This window comes from Schistocerca serialis, chromosome 1 (genome assembly GCF_023864345.2).
Source record: "Schistocerca serialis cubense isolate TAMUIC-IGC-003099 chromosome 1, iqSchSeri2.2, whole genome shotgun sequence".
Lineage (NCBI taxonomy): Eukaryota > Metazoa > Arthropoda > Insecta > Orthoptera > Acrididae > Schistocerca > Schistocerca serialis.
Window position 1 is genome coordinate 663,451,955 of NC_064638.1, and position 21,549 is coordinate 663,473,503.

General features: G+C 45.8%; 1 protein-coding gene and 1 pseudogene across 1 annotated transcript in view; both read right to left on the bottom strand.

Annotated features, from left to right (window-relative positions):
• Positions 1-21,549, bottom strand: part of LOC126421705 (thyroid transcription factor 1-like) — a 333,852-nt gene that overhangs the window by 36,334 nt on the left and 275,969 nt on the right. The gene's annotated exons all lie outside the window — the stretch shown is intronic.
• LOC126425069 (5S ribosomal RNA) lies at positions 13,469-13,586 on the bottom strand (annotated as a pseudogene).

Below are 21,549 nucleotides of genomic sequence, written 5' to 3' on the forward strand. Positions count from 1 at the left end.
GATTTCTTGGCCTAGAGAAAATAAACTGGTGTAAAATGTTTGAAAGACACGGAGAAAGAAGTACAAACTACAGGGAAATAACGGCAATATAAAATACGCACAAGAACCAAGAGGGAACAATAAGAACGCTTCACCCTTGAATGCACCTAATAAAACATTTATGCGGCATACATACTGATACCTATTGATTACAAATTTCTTCCATGTCTTCTTTCGAAACAGAAGACATTTTGAGCTCAAGTACTTCTTGTAACTAAAGTGTGAATCGCACTGTATTTTATTTATTTGGTAGAAGTATGCCTATTTATGTTTCTCTAGTCAGGATGAAGATTCCAATTTTCTGCATTAGACACAAAGTTAGTATGTCCTATATCATCCATCTTCAGCAAGCGTCTCACTAAGAAGATGTCCGCAGCTCGTGGTCGTGCAGTAGCGTTCTCGCTTCCCACGCCCGGGTTCCCGGGTTCGATTCCCGGCGGGGTCAGTGATTTTCTCTGCCTCGTGATGACTGGGTGTTGTGTGCTGTCCTTAGGTTAGTTAGATTTAAGTAGTTCTAAGTTCTAGGGGACTGATGACCATAGATGTTAAGTCCCATAGTGCTCAGAGCCAGAGAGCCACTAAGAAGATGACTTCAGCTGTCGAGCGACTGCTAGGAAGAAATTTTCCGTGCTGCGTAAGAAAAATTAGTCTAAAGTCTTGTAGACAGCGCGAATGTTAGTAGCAGACGACTAATTAAGTTGTGCGTGGACGAGAAAGGTTGTGACGATGGCCTGTTTCGAGGAACGAAGTTTATTTATGTATTTAATCGTATGGCTAGGGCCCTCCGTCGGGCAGGCCGTTCGCCAGGTCCCGGTGTTTCAATTTGACACCACTTCGGCGACCTGCAGTCGATGAGGATGATAGGATGATGAGGACAGCACAACACCCAGTCCCTGGGCGGAGAAAATTCGCCGACCCAGCCGGGAATGGAAGCCGGGCCCAGAGGATTGACAATCCGTCACGCTGACCATTCAGGTACCGGGGGCGGCCAAGGAACGGCATTAAATCGGGTAGATGAAAATGTAGGCTTTCGCAGCAGTTGTCCACGATATAGAAAGTTCTGAAATGTTTGTACCGCGTCGCTTTTGCCTGAATCTTTGGATCCGTCCTTTAGATCTTCTTCCTAGGTCTTTCGTCTCAAATTGGCTACAAACTTGTCTCAGTGCCAAACTCGCATCTATTTAAGAGTGTATTTCTCGCGCTTATCGCCACGAACGTTCACGTTTAGCTGCTGACTATAGTCGTATTTGGTGGGGGCGTTCACTGGTGTGCTAGTGGCTACATGGCGGGGCGTAAGTGGCGCCCCGCTTGCGTTTATGTTTATGTTTTCACAGCATGCTGGCGGCGTCCTCGATGCACCGAAAACAGGCAGCCGAAAGCCGCTGTGCCGGCCGGGGTGGCCAAGCGGTTAAAGGCGCTAGAGTCTGGAACGGCGCGACCGCTACGGTCGCAGGTTCGAATCCTGCCTCGGGCATGGGTGTGTGTGATGTCCTTAGGTTGGTTAGCTTTAAGTAGTTCTAAGTTCTAGGGGACTGATGACCTTAGAAGTTAAGTCCCATAGCGCTCAGAGCCATTTGAATCAAAAGCCGCTGTCACGATTAATACTGTTCGGGCCTTTAGCAAGCTCGACTGCCTCTCCGACTTTTCGTTTGTGTTTCTCTGCTGATTTTGCTGTGTTCGGCTACGGTGGACGTACTGAGTGGCCTGAGGAGCATTTGTCGTTTGCGGTCTTTTAGAAATTCTTTAACCTCACGACGTGTGCCCCCTATTTATAATTTATCACAGTGGCACCTAATTTCGTCTCCTTCGACAATCTGCAGTGATTCTGACTGGCCTTTCGTCGATATTTATATATCTTTTCCACTGCTTGATGGTTGCTAATTAGCAGACATCGTTGGACAGGAATAATCACAGGCAAGGGTGGACGACATGAAACACAGTACATACGTAGGAGGTGTGGTGGTAAATTTATAACGAAAAGTGGGTGGCAGAACTTTCACCACAATGAAAAGCAGGATAATAGACATAAATAACTTTCATGTTTGACACGCAACACAAAGGTCGATGACAACTGACAAAAATTTTTTTTCGTATGATATAATTGGAAATAAACAATTTTAATTTTTTTCGTTTGATCCTAGTGCGAAATCTCGACTCTTTGCAAATTTCTTGATTGTAGGTCAACGACAAGAACCCTATAGGTTCTAATCAGTGGTTTAGTGAGTATCAAAATATGAGATATAAATGGCAGGATCTTTTCACTGCATTGGCTTATAAGTTTCTCTTTTTTACTTTGCCAAGGGATCGTAGACCTTAGTATGTAACATAAGTTTAAATTGATATGCCTTTCCGTAACTGAGAAAAAGGGTTACGAACAATCGGACACACAGACAGACGGAGAACAAAGCAATCCTGTGAGGCTTCCGTTTCTAACTATTTAGGTAAGCAATCTTAGGAATCGACACAACGAAGCACAAATGGAAGGAAACTGTAAACAGAATGCAAAAACACAGCTATCCTGAAAATGTTTTGTTTTATATAGCCAAAGGTGTGAGAGAGACGTAGGTCGGCTCAGGTGGCGATGGAGCCAAAAGCTGAAACCGGGACAGATTGGCTATGAGCACTATGGGACTTAACTTCTGAGGTAATCAGTCCCCTAGAACTTAGAACTACTTAAACCTAACTAACCTAAGGAAATCTCACACATTCATGCCCGAGGCAGGATTCGAACCTGCTACCAAAGCGGTCGCGCGGTTCCAGACTGTAGCGCCTAGAACCGCTCAGCCACCCTTGCCGGCCGGGAACAGATTCCTGGAACCTAATACATTAGTGATGAGGATGATGATGACGATGAAGATGCTTCCAAACAGCCTGTCACTTACAACCAGAGATTTTAACAAAGGAGACAGTTCTTACAGGCGGTAAGATTTTTTCGATAGGCTGAAGGAAGAGCATGCGCAATATCGCCTTATTGTCATGTGGGGACACTGGACGTCCTGTTTGCTGCGGAACGTACGAGACGCGGATGTGAAATGAAGAGTGCACGCATTGTCAGTGACACGGCGGACCGGGGCCAGACACGGCCGTGTGTTGTGGTCAGAGACGCGGGCAGCGGCCGCGCCGTGCACCTGCCGCCCCCGCGCCCTGCTGGGCGCTCCCACGCCGCGCGGCCCGCCTTTCGGAGCAAATTGGCCGAAAGGCCGGACTCCTAATTTAATCAAATTTGCAGCCGCGGACCGCTCTTTGTACCGGCGCCGCAGTGACAACGAGCCGCCCCGGGCAGGAAGCGCCGGCCCAGGGGGCCAGGGCGGGGGCGGGGGGCCGGGGGGACCGGAGGGCGGTTTTTCCGCGTGGGCGGACGCCGCCCCCGCCGCCCTTTGTGGCGCGGCCGCCGGTACTCGAGCCGGCCCGCCGTCAGCGTTTAAAAATACCTTTTGTGGGCGCCGGATCGCCGCTCCGACCGTCTTCCGAACGGCTCGCCGCGTTTTGACGTAATCGTTATTTGCGTCAGACGGGCGGGAGCACCTGTCTGGAAAACGCCGACCACAATGTCAGCCGGCGACAACAGCAGCTGACTGGCGGGCTCACAGCGAAATTCACACGCCCACAGCCCGCAGACCTCGTACCGTGCCACAATGCCGCCCGCCGCTTCTATGCTCTGCGAGCCCCTGCAGAGTCGTCGACAGCGGTTGCGCTGTATTGTATCTCCGCCACCGAACTTCCTACCGCACTGCTCTCGGGAGCGAGAGCGACAGACACGGAACCAAATAAATCGATAGCTGTAGCCCCACTCCCCAAAGAAGCGTGATACGTGTGCCAGAGTGTCTATTGTACCACAAACTACTAACGACGTACTCCAGCTTTTGCACGAGTAACATTAGGAATCTACGGATGGACGACTTCTCTGCCACAGCGGTGATAAACTCTATACAAAAATGTTCTTCGTGAATCAGTCCATATATTACTGAAAACCGCATCAAAATCCCTATGCTAATTCTTGAGATTAGCCTTCGCATACAGACAGAAAAACGCTTTTACAGGACTTTCTTTTTCAGGGGCTGCCAATCGAAAACCGAACACAGGCGACAACGCACAGTCCACGAGACAGGTGGCCCCCATTGTTGTTCTGTTTCGATACTGTTACCGCTTAGATAGGCGAACAGGCCGTACTACCCTGTCACATCACACATGCACGCAGCTGTTCGGTTATGCGCTACGATCGCAGGTTCGAATCCTACCTCGGGCGTGGATGTGTGTGAAGTCCTTAGGTTAGTTAGGTTTAAGTAGTTCTAAGTTCTAGGAGGCTGATGACCTCAGAAGTTAAGTCCCATAGTGCTCAGAGCCATTTGAACCATTTTTTTTTTTTTTTGGAAGAGGGGGGGGGGGGGGTTATGTCCTTGGTTGCTGGCGCACTGGTCTAATGTTGTCGTCCAGCTGCGATAGCGTCGTGCGGCTGGCGTCTACGACTCGGCTGGCCCTCAGACAGCTGTGTAGCAGACGTGGCCTGCATTCCTCGCCCGCTCACTGCATGGACTCCGGTGATCACATGTAAACAAGTTCTTCGGGCGTGGAAACACAATCGGACGAAGGCTATGGTTCAGCGATTCGGTTGGGAAACACTGCAACATCCTCCGTACAGCCTGGATCTTCCACCGTGTGATTTCCACATCTTTCGCGACCTGAAAAAAGACATGCGTGACGTCGGCTTCATTAGAACGAGGCCCACGAGAAAGACAGGCCGCGGCGTGTACGTCACGAAGGTAGTCCGTGGTAAGAAGTAGTACCTAAAATTTGGTATTCTCGGCATACTCTTGGCACTGCGGATTTCGGAATATTGAATTCCCTAACGCTTTCTGGAATGGAATGTACCATGCGTCTTGTTCAAGAACTATTCCGCGTTCAAAGTCTGCTAACTCCCGTCGTGCGCCTATAATCACATCGGAAACCTTTCCACATGAATCACCTGAGTACAAGTGACAGCTTCGTAATTGCACTGCCCTTTTATAGTTTGTGTAGACGATACTACCGTGATTGCTCTGAACATACAGACAGAACCCGGGCCAGGAGACTTTAATTTATGATATGTAGAGGAGATGTGTAGATCTCTTCCAAAAGAACCTTCGGATCCTATACGTTCGTCGTCAAATGCAGTCCCGACGCCCAATTCCTGCCCAATAATCACCAATCCGGATACCATGATGGCCGCTACATCAATATTCCACCTTCCATGAAACTTCAGGCGTTATCAATCGTCTTCCGCCAGAATCCCCCCCCCCCCCCTCTCTCTCTCCCAGCGATAAAATACGTTCCGAGATACACTCCTCTTTGCAACCCTAATCACAACACTAACTCATACCATCCTTCCATTTTCATCCCTCGCACTTCCACCACCTTTGTGCATAAGCATTACGCCATAACATCTATTATGTGGATGAAAATTTTATCTTTAATTTTTGTTCTGTTGTTACTGATGCAGAAATAAACGAAAGAAATGGAGGAGATGAAATCAAACTCCTCTCAAACAGCCCACCTGACCAAAACCAGAATTGTTCCATTGGCTGTTTCTGCAACCAAAGTCATTTGGACAGGGGTAGCTCGTCACAATCCTGAATGCTTCACCAAGGTTTCCACGGCAGGCCTACATCTGGCGGTGCTCAACGTTTTATGATTAGGGGACTGTGGGCCAGTGCTTGAATTCAAGATCTTGACAGTGCTACACAGAGTGTGTGAGTGCGACACCCTTTGGTGAAGGTCCATGTGTGTGGTGAGAAATTTGAGATTTACAGCTTCCCTCGTAGTTTTAGGGAAAATCCTTATGCTCCTTCATCAGGAGTACAAACGGAATAATGGTCTGAACACGCAATTGCACCGATCATCCACACTAAAAAGGCACACGACACAGTAGTCACTAGCCACGAATGAAATGTGATAATATGCGGTAAGGAGAGGGAGACCGGTTTAAGCTTTCGGCGACAGAGTTGTCATTAGAAGTGGATGTCTAACTCTCATGCAGAAGGCTGAGCACAGAAGAGTCCGGAGGATTGAAGGGTTCAACAGCCATCAAAGGAAACAGCAAAAATCATAAAAGAATATTCCCTGGAGGTAATTTGAATCCAAACAGCAAAAATCATAAAAGAATATTCCCTGGAAGTAATTTGAATCCAAACCCTCCGTAATACGAGTTTGTCGTCATAAACGCTGAGCCACTTCATTCCGTGTGCAAGGAAACACATATCCAGTCAGACGATTGATAACGTACAAAAAGAAAAAAAAGGTATTACGTACACCCATAAGGTCGTCCACCCGAAACTGTGTCTTGTGAACCTTTCTTTCGTCTTTCATATTTTTGTTTTATTTTGACATTGCATAGGAAGCAACAGGAAAAGTGGCAGTTTAATGAAGGACCGTATGATGCTCAAGTAGTGCGCAAGTACATCTCATATTCCAACCAAACTAAGGCCATAAATAGCGTTTCATAACCGTAATTGAACTGGAAGTAAATGACATCTGTAAATGTATAAGCGCTTGGATATATAAAAAATATTCGCATTGCGTTTTCCGACAAGTAGTTGCCTTCTAAAGATGTGCTTAATTCACTAAAAGATTAGGTATCGATATACAAAAAATATAGTCAGTCACTTTGAGAATCACAAAGCTACTGAACATATTTAAATGAATGTACATCATATCGTCACATGATAAACAAGATATGGCTACAGACAATGTTTTGCAATGGAGTGATTAGCACGGGCGAGGAAGGGCCAATGAAACTGCCTGCTTGTAGCAACTAGGTGTGTATTCTCTGCAGTAGAGGTGCTGATTCTAGAGTAGTACTGGTTTCTGTGTTCAGAGGCTTAGTGACACACCAAGTAATGCGTCCAGTACGAAATCTGCGAGAACGGGTAAGGACGTTACACGTGCTGGGGAGAGTGTTGCCATTTGGCGATGGCGCGGAGCGAAGTACCTAAGGGACAGCTGATGTTTATTGAACGGACTTGATTTTCATTTCTGTCGAATCTCAGTGCGGTGTTTCGCGTCATTTTTTGCCTATTGTGGACTCCAGTATTATTATTGTAAATACTATCGGCTGGAAATGGGAGGAGCAAGTGGAAGGCAGTATAAGAACTATTAGCAGTGTTCCAGAAAATTAGCATTAACTAAAATGTAAAGGGGGTGGACGAAAAGCCGGTGAAACGCGAATCGTGGGGAAGAAGCGCTAGCGAGCTATTAGTGGCCAGAGGGCTTGGAGTTTCGGAAAATTTGTCGTCATTAGTTGCTTGACAGTTGAAAAACTGAAGCGACGGATGCAGAGAGTTCAGACCGAACAGGCTCAGCGGAAACGATCAAGCCTGGTTTGGAATCAAGTAAGCCCTTCCAAGAGTCTCCCGAGACAATGAGTCTGGCAGGCTAACGGAACTGAGCAGGACTCAGCTCTTCTTGACATTAGAACGTCCAGTGCGAGCGTTAATACCATGCGAATCAGAATTCGAGATTTCGAAGTTTAAGCGACCGTCAGAGATCTAGTCTGGGCCTTAGCCGGAACACCCTCACCTTGTCCCAGAGCTAGAGGAGCTTTTATACCGTCCGATACTGCGCCATTTCGCGACGGACCGAGGTGGGGCGTAAAAATGTTCTAGTAGCGCAACTGGGTAATGTACGTAGTTGATGAGAAGTGGATCAGGAAAATTGCATTAATGTTGATAACAGTATGTATAATTGCCTCTAGTCAAGTAATGCTTCCTAAAATCTAAAGTCCTTTATTTTCTTGATATCTTGTTACATGTTAAGCCGACACTGGTAGCGGGCCACTTGGGTCGGCAAAATAAACTTCTGAATACAAGCACGCATTTCATTTGCAATTGAAATATCAGGTTAAATCTTGTTTGATGACAATTCCACACAAAGTCTTGTGGTGACCTGCTTGTATTACATTGTGATAAAGCGTTTGGATTTACAGATTATTCTAAAGCGAGGCATTTGCGTAAAACCAGACGCAAAAAGAGAGATGAAGACAATCCGCATGATAGTGCGTGAGATGGCGTGGAGCCAACAGCATCCCACGTACCAATACATATTTTTAAAAAATACCGTCACAAGATGCGCTGCATTTGCTACGGTGCATTAATGATTGACTTTGGAGTAGTGAGAAGCTTAACCATGTCTCGCGTGTCAAAGCAAGACTATCTAAACTGAATTTACATGTGTAGTAGTTCAGTGAATTACTCCGAGACCGACAGCAAACATTTCCAGTTAAATCTGTGGGAAAGTACGTCGTATAAGTTGTCACGCTCAACAAATTTATTGCGCATTAATACTCAATTTAGGCAACAATTTAAATCATTCACCATCTACTGGCTGTGTTATGCACTACTCTGTTTGGTGGCTCCTCAGTAGAAAGTGAATACCGGTGTCCAAGGGTTTTCTGGTAACATACACAGATGGCAGTTGTCATTTGTCGACGTTGTGTTCAACGAAGTACATGCGACGCAACAGGTTCATGCCGTGAAAGTTGCAAGGGTGGGCTGTGTGATCCAAAAAGGTTGGAATTTCCGTCATGTTGCTGCAGACGCCAGTACCTGCAGATGCCAGGTTGTGGGCACGCTCCAGGAACGCAGGTCCGTACGCAAGGCGAGTTGGACAAGATCGCCGACGCATTCAACTCCTCTGCATTGCGGCGTCGTATGGATATCGCCAGGGTATTGTAAGACGGTCTCACAAGAGCCACTGGCGCCGCTGTGTCCGATCGGAAAATAACGAACAGGTTACTATAAAGGACTGCACGACCCACACGTCCTGTTCGAGAATCCAACTTGACACGACAACGTCTTGCAGTTCTCAGTTCTGCTGTGCCCTTGTCCACTGGTAACTTTGTCACTGGCGAAACATGTTATTCACAGAAGAGTCCAATATCGTCTGACGCAAGGTGATGGCCGTGTTGGTGTACGGAAACGTGTAGTGAGAGGTATTTCCCAAATGCTGTCAGCGAAATCGATAGATTTCAAGGTTCTGTGATGGTATGGACAAGATTCAGGTCTGACAGCCATGCGGATCTTGTCGTCGTCCATGGTTGCCTTAACGCCAGGCAGTACATCGATAGGATTGTGTTGGTCCACGTGAGGGCTACTAAACACTGTGGTAGCCATGAATTCCTTCTAATATCAGGACGTATGTGGCGGGTGCGCAGGGATGTCTTGCGAAGCCTGGACACTGGAGTAATGAAATGGGCGACGGTGAGTCCCAACTGAAACTCACTGAGAGTAAATTGACACACGTGTTTGCGGTCGTCTGAAACGTCCCCTTTCAAAAATCGTAAATGGCTGTGCTGGTAAATCTCTTACGTTATTTGATTTTCAAACAGCTGAGCAAAACTGAAGGTACTCAGACATTTCTCTCTTTACTTATTCTGCTCATCATTAAACTGACACATAATATTTTTTGCGCAACGCAATCTGACTTCCAATAATCCCCACAAAAGAATGGCCCTGACTAACAATAACGTATACCATTCATGAATCACTTACCTCACAAAAATCTTCGTTACTCGAACTACCGCAATACAGCGAGCGCCAATACTGCCAGCTAAATAGAAGATTCTAGCTACTGAAGTTCAAAAGTCATCGTATATATATATGAGAGAAAAAGGAAATTTGTAAAGATGGAGGTCATGAATATCAATTCATGACCTCCACCAGTGGTGGACACACGTCCAGGTCGTCCGCTTATAGCAACCTCTCAAAACTCTAGCATCTCTCTTTCCACATCCACCACTGCTGGCGGCTCACCTCCAACGGCACAATGCTACGCGCTGTTCCCATCCAACTGCCCAACACTGCAATAGTGGATATTCCAACAATGAGTCCAACCAGCCACAGACTGCACACAGCACAGTCAGTGATTTTCATACAGAGCGCTACGTGGCCTTACCAACATAAAAACCTAAACAGCCTACTTACACGTCCTATTCCACCATAGACGGGCCGGCCGGTGTGGCCGTGCGGTTCTAGGCGTTTCAGTCTGGAACCGCGTGACTGCTACGGTCGCAGGTTCGAATCCTGCCTCGGGCATGGATGTGTGTGATGTCCTTAGGTTAGTTAGGTTTAATTAGTTCTAAGTTCTAGGCGACTGATGACCTCAGAAGTTAAGTCGCATAGTGCTCAGAGCCATTTGAACCACCATAGACGTCGCTGTATCAGTTGATTGCATATCGGCAAATCAACGAAGTCTCGCCGGAAACTGCCAGATATTGCACAATATCGCCATTAAAGAGTACACTATATCGCGCGATATATTGGGCGTGACTGAATATTTTGAAAGTTCTGCAGTCTCCTTCAGTACATCGTGCTCAACGGCAGTACCGCTCTCAGGCTGTGAATATTATTGCGCAATAATCAGTATTTCGCAATAAATATTAAAGCGTGTTTGGAATTCTTAAAAGCGCGTGACTTCTGGCCTCGGCCGTGAGTGGAACGTTTGAAGCGACGATACGGAAGCTCCGAGGAGCAGCCAAAAGGAACGTTTCACGTCGTCTCGTTGTTCGGTAGGGAGACGGTGCACTAGAAAACCATTTTGTCACTCACGGGCCGGCATCCGTCGTCGCAGAATGTGCGGAGAGACGCGACAAGTCCCTCCCGTTTCCCGCAGGTATCCCACCCCGGAAATTGTGTCGTCCGCGAAGAAAGGGAGGCTGCTGCGGAGACGGGGGAGTCCCAGAAGTGGCGGCCGGGGCTGGGAGAGGAGCGTAGGCCGCGCACAAAAGCGGGCCAGGAATGCGCGGACAGGTGCGTGGCTGCGTGGCCGGCAGCCAGCAGCGCTTTGTGGCCGCGTAATCCGCGCTGAGCGCATTACGGCACAAAGGCCGGCTAAAACAACTCCGGGGATGATCCCGCCGTTCGCCACCTCGCCGCACAATCCTGCTGCTCCTCCTCCTCGGGCGCTCTCCCCACGCCGCAGTCCGCCAAGCGTCACCAACTCTTACAAATTTTTTCATCTTCCAGCGATACATTCGTGGTCGTCGGTTCCGAATGGGGCAGTCTATCGAGTAAAAAGAAATACTGCCATACCTGTCGAATTTCCATCTACATGGCTACTTTTCTAATCACACTTGAGTGCCCGGCAGAGACTTCATCCGACCATCTTCACAATAATTCTTTGTAATTCCACTCCCGAATATAGCTTGGGAAAAACGAACCTATATTCTTCCGTGCGACCTCTGATTTCCCTTATTGTATTATGAAGATCGTTTCTCCCTAGGTGTGTCGGCGTCAATAAAATAATTTCGCATTCGGAGGAGAAGGTTAGTGATTGAAATTTCGTGAGAAATCTCTTTGTTTTAATTATGTCCACCGCGGATACTAAATGTCCGTGAAACTCTCTCCCCTACTTTTCGATGTTACAAAACCTGCTGCCCTTCTTTCAACTTTCTCGATGTACTCCGTTAATCCTATCCGGTAAGGATCCCAGACCGCAAAGCTGTACTCCAAAAGAGGACGGGCAAACGTAGTGTAGGCAGTATCAAAATACGTAGTCTTTGGATCGCCTTCCTCACAACATTTTCTGTGTGTTCTTCCCAATTTAAGTTTTTCGTAATTGTAATTCCTAGGTATTTAGTGGAATTTACAGTCTTCAGATTTGATTGATTTGTCGTGTAACCGAATGTTAACGGATGCCTTTTACCATTCATGTGGATGACCTCACACTTTTCATTCTTTAGGGTCAATTGGCAATTTTCTCAGCATACAGATATCATTTTTAACTCGTTTTTCAATCTTTTGTGATATTCTGATGACTTTATTAGACGATAAACGACAGCATCATCTGTACACAACCTAAGATGGCTGCTCAGATTGTCTCCTAAATCGTTTGCATTGATAAGGAACAGCAGAGTGCCAATAACACTACCTTGTGGAACGCCATAAATAACTTCTGTTTTCAGAACTTCAACTTCTGTTTTATTCGACGATTTGACCATTAGATGCCAGGAGAGACGGACGTGCCAGTGTAAAACGAAGCGGACAGTATTGTATTGTCAGTAGACAAGCAGCAACAGCAGAGTAAATTCTTAAGTATTTAGGTCTGAGGCTGCAATGCGACATGAAATGGAACGAGTGTATAAGGAAGGTGAATGGTCGACTTCGGTTTATTGGGAATATTTTAGAGATGTGTGGTTCCTGTGTAAAGGAGACCCCATATAGGACACTAGTGCGACCCGTTCTTAGTGCTGCTGGAGTGTTTGGGATCCGCAGCAGGTCGACTGAAGGAAGATGTCGAAGCAATTCATCGGGGAGGGGGGCTGGTAAATTTGTTATCGGTAGGTCTGAGCAATACGCAAGTATTACGGACATGCTTCGGGAACTCAAATGGGAATACCTGGAGGGAAGACGGCGTTCATTTCGAGGTACACTACTGAGAAAATTTAGAAAACTGGCATCTGAAGCTGACTGCGGAACGATTCCACTGCCGCCAACGTACATTTCGCATAAGGATCATGAAGATACGAGAAATTACGGCTCATATGGAGGCATGTGGGTAGTCATTTTCCCGTCGCTCTCTTTGCGAGTGGAAGAGGAATAAGACTGAAACGTCTAGTAGTGGTACAGGATACTTTCCGCCACGCACCGTACGGTGCCTTTAGCTTAAGAAAACGCTAAATGCTGAAGGTTACGAACACATTTGACAGCATCGTGTGCTGTGTACAGTACAGGAACAGTTAGGAGTTGATGACTGAACCAAAAGGACAATGCACCCTGTCCAAGGCAACATCTGTGAGAGAATGGTTTGTGGACAATGACATTCCTGAAATGATCTGGCTTGCTCACGGTCCCGACGTGAATCCGATAGAATATCTTTGAGGTAAGTTAGACAGTCGACTTCGCTCCAGGTACGAACGTCCAACATCATCACCCACTCTGGTTTCAGCTCTTGAGCAAGAATGAGTTGCCATTCTTTCACGGACATTCAGACACGTCGTTGAAAATGCCCTCAGCAGAATTCAAGCCGTCATAAAGGGGACACAATCCGTATTAATGTCCACTTACATGTGTCCGATACTTTGGAACAGATAGTGTATTTTGGATGTATTGGAGACCATCAGAGAAGCAAGAAAAAATGACACAGACGTCCATTTGCTATGAAAAAAAGACTTCATGGAATTTTCTTCCATTACGGAACAGCAGGTCTCCTAGCAAAGACGAGCATTACAGAAGGACAGTTCCGTCAGTTTCACTCACACTGCACTCCGTCTTCAAGCCACGAGTGGCCTACCGGGACTATCCGACCGCCGTGTCATCCTCGGTGGAGGATGCGGATAGGAGGGGCGTGGGGTCAGCACACTGCTCTCCCGGTCGTAAGATGGTATTCTTGACCGAAGCCGCTACTATTCAGTCGAGTAGCTCCTCAATTGGCATCACGAGGCTGAGTGCACCCCGAAAAATGGCAACAGCTCATGACGGCCTGAATGGTCACCCATCCAAGTGCCGACCACGCCCGACAGCGCTTAACTTCGGTGATCTCACGGGAACCGGTATATCCACTGCGGCAAGACCGTTGCCCTCTGTCAGTTTCAAACCTGCTATTCAGAGAGCTGCCTATCTTGACTGGAACCTTAGAAGCAAGTACCTCAGCCATATATAGGTGCAGTCACCTAGCTGCAATACAACCGGAGAACTCTCCAAGACAATGGTTCGATTATGTGAAGCTGAAGGAAGGTCATTTGGTGGCCACCATTAGTATGGTCGTATGATGCTGGGCCAAGAATGTTAGCCTGTACATTTACTTCAAATAAAAAGAAGGAGAAGCATGGTAGGACATCTGTTCAGACATCACGAAATAACTTCCTTGGTACTAGGGGAAAACGAAGAAGATAAAATCTGTAGAGGAAGACAGAGACAGGGGCACATCCAGCAAATAACTGAGGACGTAGGTTGTAAGTAGTACTCTGAGATGAAGAGGTTCGCACATGAGAGGAATTCGTGGCGGGCCGTATTAGAACCAGTCAGAGGACCGGTGACAAAAAAGAAAAAGAAATGTCTAGTTTCTGGAAGATGTGATCAGGATCCACCAGACGTGTCCGACCTGAATCACGTAACACTAGCCTGCACAAACCATACCACAGCGTAAGAAGTACTGAATGCAAGACGTTTTCCACCGACCTGTAACTGTTACCACCTTAATCTACAGATTCGTGTAAATAAGCACAATTTGTTAGCAGAATAGGCCTACTTAAAATGGTGATACATATGACAAACAGATTTAAACATTACGCTATATGTCCACTTGGCTGAAGTATTCTTATGGAAACACTCCAGTAGTTGGAACAGTGCGCTATAATGACTACAATTACACTGAACAGCCAAAACATTATCATCACTGCCCACCGCGACGTTGGATGCCGCCTGGTGGCGTTGCGGGCACGCGACGCGATAGCAAAAGCATGTAAGCGGAGCAGACAGGGACGGGGGATCACGCTAATGAAGATATGAGCGACTTTGACAAAGGGCAGAGTATTATTACTCAGAGGCTGTGAACGATTATCACGAAAACGGTGATCTGACCGCATGTTCACCTTCTACTGTCTGAGCATCTAAGGAAAGAGGTAGAACAGTGAAACTACCACTAGGCGCTAAATGGTTGGACGACCACGACTCTTTACAGAACGTGGGGTTCGTAGGACTGTCTGCTCTGTAAAGTGATCTGTGGCATCTCTGCCGAAAGAGTACAATGCTGGTGCACGCTCAAGTTTTTCGAAGCATACCGTTCATCGTACTTGGTTGAACATGGAGTTCCGTAGGAGACCATCTCTACATGTTCACATGTTGACCCAACGACATAGGTACGATTGCAGTGGGCGCAAGACCATCGGGATTCGACCGTCGATCAATGGAAGCGTGTCGACTCTTCGGGTGAATCACATTTTTGCTACACTAGGTCGATAGTCGTCTCCACAACCGCCGTCATCGAAGTGAACGGTGGCTCGAAACGTGCAGCGCCGCACGGACGCAGGTTGCTGGGAGCAGTATTACGCTACGACAGACATTCTGCTGCGCCTGCATGGCACCTGTGGTAGTAATAGAAGACACACTGACAACTGCGAACCACCTGCATCGCTTCATGCTTGATGTCTTCCCCGACGGCGATGTCATCTTTCAACTGTGTAATTGTCCGTGCCTCACAACCAGAACAGTGTTTTTACATTGGTTTGAGGAGCATTATAGTGAACTCAGGTTGGTGCCGCTGAGACCAAATTTGTCTGCTGTAAATCCTATGGAACCCATCTGGGTCACTATCGGGCGCCATCAACAAGTACGCCAATCAGCGGCCCTTTATTTAAACGAATTGCATGATCTGTGCTTACACATCTAATGCCACATACCTCCACAAACCTAACAGCAAACTGTAGGATCCCTACTACACAGAATCATTGGTGTACTTCGTTCCAAACAAGCTATTAAGGAGATGATTATAATGTTTTGGCTCATCAGTGTATGTCTCCTTAGTACACAACGCTATCCACAATGCTGAGCTTATCTGATCAGATTATTTTCATTCAAATTTTATGTTGCCTCTGAACGGTTGTTAAAATGTCTACTTGACTGGTCAGTATCACCTGAAGCCAAAATAAGTAAATAAAAGGCTACTGTAATATCTCGCAATTTCTGGCATATTTTCTCTTTTTTATGCATTATCGCTAATTGGCGTACGTGAGAGCTTTCTCGTCGGCGCTTCCACGTTTTAAGAAATATGTCACCCACACGTCTCGACTGCCGGCCGGAGTGGCCGAGCGGTTCTAGGCGCTACAGTCTGGAACCGCGCGAACGCTACGGTCGCAGGTTCGAATCCTGCCTCGGCCATGGATGTGTGTGGCGTCTTTAGGTTAGTTAGGTTTAAGTAGTTCTAAGTCCTAGGGGACTGATGACCTTAGAAGTTAAGTCCCATAGTGCTCAGAGCCATTTGAACACGTCTCGACGACACTGTGGTGGATTACCGTTCTGTGTGACGAAAAATTTTTGCGAAAAGCTATTACAATAAGAACAATATATAAAAGTCTTTGACAGTAAATTGATTTTGATTTTCTTTTAACATTGGCTTCGATTTGTATAATGGTTATCAAGTATATCTAGAAAAGACAAAAAGAAAGGACACAATTGTCCGTGGGATAATTACAATAATAAACTACAGCGTTGAAGTAGCGTTTGTGTAAATGCAGTTTTATTATGTTTTATGTCTTTTGACGTTTCCTGTCTTGCCTACAGTTTACTGTTTTGTAGTATATAGTAATATAGCGGGATAGGTATAGTACCCCTTGACGACTTTTAGCTGATCCTCATTTCGTTTACGTAAATGCTGCTGCAAATACTGTCGAATATTAATATCAATATGGATATTATTTTTGTATTTTCTTGACATATCTCATGATGATCTCATAGATACATTTTTAAAAAATGCTGTCAAATACAGTTTCGAATTCTTAAAATTTTAAATAATATATCGCAGTGTCCTTCCTTCGATTACGTCACATCTCGTCAAGCTACTGCCTCGTAATATCTCACGTGATCTGTGTTGTTGGGACTTAACTGCTGTGGTCATCAGTCCCCTAGAACTTAGAACTACTTAAACCTAACTAACCTAAGGACATCACACACATCCATGCCCGAGGCAGGATGCGAACCTGCGACCGTAGTAGTCGCGCGGTTCCAGACTGTAGCGCCTAGAACCGCTCGGCCACAGCGGCCGGCTCTGATTTCTCATCAGTAGCTCCTTATACGTCGCCATGTTCATCTTGTCACCCAATCAAAACGAACTACATCAAAACGCCCAGTCGTTTTCAAATAATAAATAATAATGAGCGACCAGAAGCTTCGAGTACTACAACTACATGACTATTCTGCAGTTCATACTGAAGTGCTTGGCAGAGGTTTTGTCGAACGACTTTCAGACTTCTTCTCTATCGTTCCACTCTCGAATAGCGCATGTGAAAAAACGAATACACAAATATTTTCGCAAGAGAAATGATTTATTTTATTACGATGGGCATTCCTCCCTACGCAGAAGGTAATCAGAAAAAAACATTTTTGCATTCGGAGGAGAAAGGTGGTAACTGACATTTAGTGAAAAGATCTCGCCGCAACGAGAAACGCCTTTTTTTTAAATTACTACACGCCAAATCACGTATTCTATCCGTGTATTTTCTCCCTTTTTTCCTGTTGAAACGAAACGGTCTTTATTTGAACTTTTTCTAAGCTAATTTATAATTAGTGTTGTTTTGAGGGCCTTGTGGCCGTCCATCGAAGTCCCAGACAATTTGATGTTACGAGAGCGGATAAGCTCATGAAAGGTTATTGGCTGGCACACACGTACTGGACTGATGTTTTTGGGTTGTCTACAACAAGAGAAAGGCAACTTATGGTATCTGGGTTCTGAACGGTCTTGCAGTTAACAAAGGAAAAAATAATAATTTTACTGTTCATCCTTAGTTCGTTAAGACATTTACATGCAGCTCGTTGAAACTCGGTATTTCGCAGAACTGTTTGTATCTCTGCTATGTTTCCTTATAAAAATCGCGGGTCACTAGGTTATCCGTGTTTATTTCTCATATTCATAACATAATTATTTAAAGCAGTAACTTACTTTGAGCTCAAACCTTGGCAGTTGTGCGTCTAACTTGTCTTCTAAATTATTGTTTTTTTTTCTTTTGTCATTACTTGTACAATTGTTATTGGAATTCCAGTGCCTTCTTGTTCACTTGATAGCCTCCAGCGCTATCAATCATTAGTTTTAAAATCGTCATGGGTGTTTAAATTTTTTAAAATTATTGATGTTTTTCGATTAAACACTTTGGATCCGTGTTAAAACAATTGTCTACAAAATCTTGAACTGTGTTCCTAGCAAATAAATTTATCCCTGGCAGTTTCCACCCCAAATCTCTCCCCTTCCCCCTAACAGTACTCACGTGGAAGACCTCACGCATTTTAGTGTTTAGAGTCAAATGCCACTTTTCGAATTATACATATATTTTGTCTACACCATTTTGCAATTACACGTTATCTTGTATAAGGAATAACCCCAGCCATCCCAGCCATATGTAAACAACTTCAGTAGTAACCGCTTAGCTGATCTTGTAAACAATTTATTTAACTACCGGTTTCGTACATTAGAAGTCACACATCCGGTTAAATCTATTAAATTAGAAATAAATGTTCGCTACAATTGTGGTCAGTTGTATTTACAATCAATACTGAGAAATAGCAAATTACTTATACTTTAAATCATGACATTAAACTTGTGACATGGACATGACTGAACGTTCCTTGTCCATGCATAAATGACGCAATTAGCGATTTGTTAGGTAAGCAGAAAGTAAGTGTCCATGATTCCTCAAGTCTGCCTAAGAATTTTTTTAATAGGTATAAGAATCGTCAAGAAACACCCGTCCACTTAATGTGACATAAAACCATAAAAATTGAAAGGACGACAGCGGTTCTTTCTATACTTCCTATATTTTTAAATTAATTTCTAGGCACTCTGATGGATTGTGACCCTTGATATAATGGTTAATCGGTTATGTTCGGCCTACTGTTGTCCTTTCCTATTCGTGGTAGGTGTTTTAATTTTTGAGTGCGGATTCCAGCCCATTATTGGTCTTATGTAACATCAGGTGAGTGGATATTTCTAGTCAATTCTTACAGTTTTTAAAAAATTTCTTAGGCATGATTGAAGAATCGTGAACACATGCTTTCTGTAACCTGACGAATCTCTAATTGCGTCACTTATTCATAGACAAGGAATGTTCGATCCCGTCTATGTCGCAAGTTTAAGTCATGGTTAACATGCAAGTAATTTGCTCTTTCTCACTATTGAATGCAACTTTAGTAGACCGCAACTGTAGCGAACGTTTTTCATTTTCTAATTTAAAAGTTCCAACGTGATGATGTGGCTTCTAAGCCACGAAACAGGTCGTTAAATAAATTATTTACAAGAGCATCCAAACAGCTATTATTCAAGACGTCATTTTGCAGTTGGCTTCGATCTTCTGTTCACTTTACTAGACGGTAAACGACAGCATGATCTGCAAACAACCTAAGAGAATTGCTCAAATTGTCTCCTAAACCGGTTTCTGTAGATCAGCAACACCCTGATGAAGACTGCCTGCAATTGTTAGTTTTATAACATACTACGCTGTCACACGCACAAGAAGATTCTATTGAAGTAGACTCCGACAGGGGGGGGGGATAGAAACAACGCCCCGCGAAGGAATTATCCGAAAGGGACGGATGTGATGTATATGTACAGACAAACAGATGACTACAATTTCAGAAGAAATGCATGTTTTATTCAAAAGAACGAGATACAGTAACTGTGGAAGTTAAAAGCGCGTTTTTCCACCTCTGACCCTTATGCAAGCAGCTATTCGGGTTGGCACTCATTGGCAGCGTTGTTGGATGTCCTGCAGAATATCGCGGCATATTCTGTCCAACTCGCGCGTTAGATCGTTAAAATCCCGAGCTGGTTGGAGGGCCTTGCCCATAAGGCTACAAACGTTCTCAGTTGGGAAGAGATCGGACGACTTTGCTGGCTGAGATTGGCCTTGACAAACATGAAGACAAGCGGCAAAAAGTTAAAAGAGCAAAACAAGGGGTGCGCAGAGTATCGTAGATGTATAGCTGTGCTGTAAAGGTGCCGCAGATAAGAACGAATGGGGTCCTGCTATGAAATGAAATGCCACCCGACACCATCACTCCTAGCTGTCGGGCTGTAAGGCGGGTGGCAACATGTAGATATACCACTACTGTCTGGGCCGTCCCCAGACACGCCTTTGGTGATCATCGGGGTTCAGTTCGAACCGGCACTCATCACTGAAGACAATTCTACTCCAGTTATTAAGATTCAAGGCCAAGGTCGCCGGATCTCTACCCAATCGAGAACTTTTGGAGCATTATGGGAGGGCCGACCAACCATATTGAGATTTTGATGATCTGACTCTCAGTTGGACAGACTGTGTCACGATATACGTCAGGAAGAGATCCAACAAGTGTATCAATCAGCGCCATATCGAATAACCGCTAGCGTAAGTTCCAGAGGTGGACCAACGCGTTGTTGACTTTGTGAACATGTGAATCTCTTTCTCTTGAATAAATTATCCAATTTATCTGAGATTATAATCATTTATTTGTCTGTTCTAGTACAGCACATAACTGATTTCCGTCCCATTCGAATGATTTCTTCGTGACGCATCATTTGTTTGCTCTTAGAGTGTAGTTGCATAACATTTGAAACAGTAAGAAGGCAATTGCAACGAGGGTTATTCCAGACCGTCTTGTACAGTGAAGGCGACGCCGGGCTAGCAGTCGCCATTAGCTGAGCGCAAGGACGTGCCTGTGATGAGTGAGCCGGCAGAGAGAGTGAGCGCGGGGCAGGTCGCCGGCTGACGGACGGTGCTCGCGTGATGGAGCGCCGCTGTTTGCACGCCCCTCGACGCCTCCTGCTGCTCCTCTGTTACGCTCTGCCCGGCCCTGCCCTGTTTACTCGCACGCACCATGCACCACGCACCACGCAACACGCACCTGTGTCCGCCTGCCGACTAACAGCTGCGCCGTAGGCAGCACGCCCACAATGCCCTTCTCTGCCGAATCGCATTTTAGCGCCGTGATTTAGTGATTTCACCCACCTTCTGTACGCGGAAAACCGAAATTTTCCAGCAACTTAATACGGTAGACCCAAACCGCTGAAACATTAGCAGATGTTATAGGCACGAATACCGTGGTTTACTTCACGAAATCCACTACGGAAGGAGACGACACTGCTCTTCTGAGTTCCTTGTTATATACAGTGAAGAAACATCACTTAGGGCCTATCTACACCGACGGAAAAAAATCAATACACCAAAAAATAATTAATGCAGAGTAATGAAATTTCAGGAATACATTTATCTAGGTAGCACACCGAAGGGATTAACGTCGCAAGGTCACAGATTCATGTAAACATGATATAAAACGAAACTAAACTCCGTCCGAACAGGTCTTGGAAGGCCCAACGGTACCGAGCGGCCGCCGTGTGATCCTCAGCCCACAGGCGTCACTGGATGCGGATATGGAGGGGCATGTGGTCAGCACACAGCTCTCCCGGCCGTATGTCAGTTTACGAGGCCGGAGCCGCTACTCCTCAATCAAGTAGCTCCTCTCTGAGTGCAACCCGCTTGCCAACAGCGCTCGGCAGACCGGATGGTCACTCATCTAAGTGCTAGCCCAGCCCGACTGCGCTTAACTTCGGTGATCTGACAGGAACCGGTGTTACCACTGCGGAAAGGCAGTTGGACTAAACATGATATAAGCCACTGCAAATGTGATGTGCTGGTACATTAAATGCCGGTGTAACCGCGAGAATGTTGATTGGAAGCATGCAAACGTGCGTGCATTGTGTTTGTGGGATGGAGTTCCAAGCCTGTTGCACGTGGCCTGTCAACACAAGGACAGTTAACGCTGTTTGCGGATGCGCTGGAGTTGTAGTTCGATATGATCG